This window comes from Nylanderia fulva, unplaced genomic scaffold, assembly GCF_048542155.1.
Source record: "Nylanderia fulva isolate GAGA-0341 unplaced genomic scaffold, ASM4854215v1 Scaffold1449, whole genome shotgun sequence".
Lineage (NCBI taxonomy): Eukaryota > Metazoa > Arthropoda > Insecta > Hymenoptera > Formicidae > Nylanderia > Nylanderia fulva.
This window is the reverse complement of record NW_028189676.1, coordinates 1-5000: the sequence shown is the minus strand read 5'-3', so window position 1 is coordinate 5000 and position 5000 is coordinate 1. Positions and strand designations below refer to the sequence as shown.

Here is a 5000-nt window from a genome sequence, read left to right as displayed (position 1 = left end):
GGTCCTAAGAGTACCCAAAGCAGTAGCGTCGCCGACCGGTATCGGTCTCCCGCGAGACCGCGGGAGACGTTCGCAGTCCTGTCGAAGGTGTACCGTACTGTAACCAACAGCGGGCCAGGACCGGGGACGGCGCAAAGTCCGTAACCTCCGAGTACCGTGGCGCGCGCTTGCGACGGTCTCGACGCACCGTGAATAGTGCGGCCTGATACCTTGCGCGTACCGCCGAGCAGCCGGCCGGGCGACCGAGGGTTTGTCGCGTGCCGTTTTACCGGCGACGCGACAGACACCGCACCCGGGCCGTAGACCGACACCCAGCGGGTCGCGACGTTCTACTTGGGGAGAAGTGCACGACGACGAGCGCCGGACATCGGCGCACGGTAGCGTGCCCGCGCGTGAGCCGCAAGGACTCCGCGGGACATCGCCGACCGACGCGAAGCCAGCGCCGCTGACGATGAATCTCCCCGTTCGATCTTTTGGGTTTCTTAGGTTTACCCCTGAACGGTTTCACGTACTTTTGAACTCTCTCTTCAAAGTTCTTTTCAACTTTCCCTCACGGTACTTGTTCGCTATCGGTCTCGTGGTCGTATTTAGCCTTAGATGGAGTTTACCACCCACTTAGAGCTGCACTCTCAAGCAACCCGACTCTAAGGAGAGATCCTCCCGAGGCGCGCACCGGTCGCTACGGGCCTGGCACCCTCTACGGGTAAGTGGCCCCATTCAAGATGGACTTGGACGCGACGCGGCACCTCGGGATAAGCGGATCCTCCCAAACACCACATTTCCCTGCGGCGGAACCGCGGGATTCGGTGCTGGGCTCTTTCCTGTTCGCTCGCCGCTACTAAGGACATCCTGGTTAGTTTCTTTTCCTCCGCTTAATAATATGCTTAAATTCAGCGGGTAATCTCGCCTGCTCTGAGGTCGTCGCATAGTGAGTTTTCGTAGCCGTTTGCCTCCTCCGCGTCGCTCATCGTCGTCTCTCCTCTATAATATATATTATAAGAGGGAGAGAGAGAGAGCGTCGAACGAGAGAGCAGCAGCGGCAGCACACGAAATACGCGAGAAGGCAAATCGCCGGGGCGCTAACCGCACACACACTCGTTGGTGGTAATGGAGACGATATATCGCGGGGTTCGAGATTCTCGGCTCTCCCTTCTCTTTTATATACGAAATTCGGGCGGAATCGATTCGACGAGTACACGACGCGGCGCGCCGGTCCCCTTTTTTCGCTTTACGAAAATTTCGTGGACTCGGACACGCGGTCGGCTCGCGATTCAAAACCCTTCTCCGTAAAGAGGTAAAGGATTATGAATGCTCTCTCCGCCGGACGACGACGCGCCGTATATTTCTCCGTAATACCGTTATGTGTGCGGGCAAGGGCGCCTCGGCATAAGACGCGCGAGCGCTATCGCACCGAGAGACGCGGCACAGAGTGCGAGAGCAGTCCGGTCAGTCTGTGTGATGTACGGAGAGGAAAGGCGGTGAGACAAGCGCTACCTACTTTCGGGAGACAACGACGCACGCGCCGCTCTAGGGAAAGCGGTGTCATTCACTGTCCTGACCCTTTTTTTGGCCGTTTGTTGCTCCCTTCGCGCGCGCTCTTACTCTCATCCCATTTCTCCTCGGCTCTCGCGTACACACACGACTTGGATACACAAACACGCTCCCCCTCTTAATTCGCGCAGCATTCTCTGGGCGCGCGTTCGCCAACGTTTTACACGCTTGTGCGCTTCTCCTCCTCATTATTATTATTATTTCGGTGTGTCATTTCAGACGACGCCAGGATTTGCACCGCGGCCGGTCGGCGCGGCACAGACACATCGGGCGAACGTCCAACGATCGCTCGTACGCCCATTGTAAGCGTTGCACAGGACACAGGCGACGCGCGCGCCATTCTCTGGTCGCCCGCGTCGTGGCCGTGCGCGCTTTTCGGGCGCAAGCAGTTTAGGGGTACTAAAACGACCCTCAGCCAGGCGTGGTCCGGGAATTGTATCCGTGGACCGCAATGTGCGTTCGAAATGTCGATGTTCATGTGTCCTGCAGTTCACAAGTTGACGCGCAATTAGCTGCGTTCTTCATCGACCCACGAGCCAAGTGATCCACCGTTCAGGGTAATCGTTCGAAATTTTTGCGTTCGCGAAGAAACGCGCTTCTCGTTCAACCATCGTGGTCTCTTCTCTCGGACGAGAGAGAGAGAGAGAGAATAATCGTGGTGGCTCTTTGATCAGCCTGTCCGCGCGCGTCCGAGGACGCGCGCGGACCGCCGCTTCCCGCCAGGGAAGGCTACGGCACAAAGATAGAGTTGTGTGTTTCTCGTTCGGAGCGTCTCTCCCGCAACGGGAGAGCCGGGGCGGAAGCTCTTTGAAGAAACCGTCGGACCGACACAGTTGACAGATTGGTCGAAATATCATCGATCCCTTCTCTGTGTTATATATATATATTATAATAATATATGGGGGTCCTCTCGCTCGGCACTCGCGGTCGCACACCGTGTGTTCTCGGCACGCTGACCGCTGCCCCGCGACAACGGGGAGGGCGCGCGTCGACGAACGTCGTGGGTGCTGCACACACGCGTGCGCGGGCAAAGGTTACCACCGGTTCGCGCTCAACGCCGAATCGACGCTCTGTGTGTGTGTGTGGCCGGAGAATGGCACACACACGAGCGTGATCGCGAAGCGTCTCGCTCCGAATCGTCGTCGAACACCGCCGGGCGCGCTGCTCTGCTTGCCGACTACTTTCGGTCAGAGAGGCGCGACGGCGTCCGTCGTTATATCAAAACACAACAACAAATTCCGTCAAATCCGTTATTTTCCTTTATCTCTGAGAGCGCCTTTTCAGCGCGTCCATTCAGTCGCCGACTGCTGCGAGCGCGCGTCTCTCCCAAAAGAGAGGACTCTCGACGCAGAGCAGGACCTCCGGAACGTTAATGATCCTTCCGCAGGTTCCCTACGGAAACCTTGTTACGACTTTTACTTCCTCTAAATGATCAAGTTTGGTCATCTTCCCGGCAACATCGGCAATGCCGAGACATTGCCGCGCACCAGTCCGAAGACCTCACTAAATCATTCAATCGGTAGTAGCGACGGGCGGTGTGTACAAAGGGCAGGGACGTAATCAACGCGAGCTTATGACTCGCGCTTACTGGGAATTCCTCGTTCATGGGGAACAATTGCAAGCCCCAATCCCTAGCACGAAGGAGGTTCAGCGGGTTACCCGGGCCTTTCGGCCAGGGAACACACGCTGATTCCTTCAGCGTAGCGCGCGTGCGGCCCAGAAAATCTAAGGGCATCACAGACCTGTTATTGCTCAATCTCGTGCGGCTAGAAGCCGCCTGTCCCTCTAAGAAGATTTGTTTGTACGTTGGTAGTAAAAACCCGCCAGCCAAAGCCGGGGGCCTTCGCAATACCATAAGGTACGCTTATTTAGCAGGCTAGAGTCTCATTCGTTATCGGAATTAACCAGACAAATCGCTCCACCAACTAAGAACGGCCATGCACCACCACCCACCGAATCAAGAAAGAGCTATCAATCTGTCAATCCTTCCGGTGTCTGGGCCTGGTGAAGTTTCCCGTGTTGAGTCAAATTAAGCCGCAGGCTCCACTCCTGGTGGTGCCCTTCCGTCAATTCCTTTAAGTTTCAGCTTTGCAACCATACTTCCCCCGGAACCCAAAAGCTTTGGTTTCCCGGAAGCTGCCCGCCGAGTCATCGGAGGAACTTCGGCGGATCGCTAGCTGGCATCGTTTATGGTTAGAACTAGGGCGGTATCTGACCGCCTTCGAACCTCTAACTTTCGTTCTTGATTAATGAAAACATTTTTGGCAAATGCTTTCGCTTCTGTCCGTCTTGCGACGATCCAAGAATTTCACCTCTAACGTCGCAATACGAATGCCCCCATCTGTCCCTATTAATCATTACCTCGGGGTTCCGAAAACCAACAAAATAGATCCGAGGTCCTATTCCATTATTCCATGCACGCAGTATTCAGGCGAAGGTAGCCTGCTTTAAGCACTCTAATTTGTTCAAAGTAAACGTACCGGCCCGACTCGACACTCAGTAAAGAGCACCGCGACGGGATATTAGTTGGGCCGCCCCTCGCGAGGCTAAGCCCACCGGTAGGACGTCCCACATCACGCCAGTTAAACACCGCGAGCGGTGAACCGACGGTGTGCGACACAGATTCAACTACGAGCTTTTTAACCGCAACAACTTTAATATACGCTATTGGAGCTGGAATTACCGCGGCTGCTGGCACCAGACTTGCCCTCCAATGGATCCTCGTTAAAGGATTTAAAGTGTACTCATTCCGATTACGGGGCCTCGGATGAGTCCCGTATCGTTATTTTTCGTCACTACCTCCCCGTGCCGGGAGTGGGTAATTTGCGCGCCTGCTGCCTTCCTTGGATGTGGTAGCCGTTTCTCAGGCTCCCTCTCCGGAATCGAACCCTGATTCCCCGTTACCCGGTTATCGAAAGGGGAAAAAAACCCCGAGCGACCCAAGATCGGGCAGCTCTTTTCGCCCGCGCGCTTTTGGGGGCCGAAAACCCCGGGACGGCGCCCCGAACGCCCTAGTGCCTTTTTTGCCCCCGGGCGGTGGGCCCGGGGGCGAAACTCGGCTTTTTTAACCCGTTTTTGTAAAGCGTACGAGGAACGAGGAGGCGAAAAGAAAACCCCCCGACCCGCCCCCTTCTTTTTCCTCCTCCCCCCCCCAAAAAAATCCAAAAGTAAAAATACCCTGTTTTTTTCCCCCCCCCAAAAAGTTTAGGCGGTTCAAAGACCGCGCGATTCCCCCAAACGCGTGACAATGGGGATTTGACTTTGGGGAGGGTTCTGCGGGTTCGTAGGGTTTTAAAACCAAAACACCCGCAAAAAGTTTTTTGCACGGCGTAAAAAACGAGCGGGAAAAGAACCCTTTTCCCGCAAACTGGGCCCCCGGGGTAGATTCGGTAACGCGCGTTTCCCGGGCGGTACAAAAAGAGAGGGAACCCCCGGGGGCCCAAAACACT

General features: G+C 55.8%; 1 non-coding gene and 2 pseudogenes across 1 annotated transcript; all 3 read right to left on the bottom strand.

Moving 5' to 3' along the window:
* Positions 1-921, bottom strand: part of LOC114929561 (large subunit ribosomal RNA) — a 4831-nt pseudogene extending 3910 nt beyond the window's left edge.
* Positions 922-1956: 1035 nt separating this feature from the next.
* On the bottom strand, positions 1957-2111 carry LOC114929560 (5.8S ribosomal RNA). Its single transcript, XR_003819273.1, has one exon. It is a non-coding gene; the product is annotated as a 5.8S ribosomal RNA (ribosomal RNA).
* An 810-nt stretch (positions 2112-2921) lies between these two features.
* Positions 2922-5000, bottom strand: LOC146724177 (small subunit ribosomal RNA; annotated as a pseudogene; the record flags this gene model as incomplete).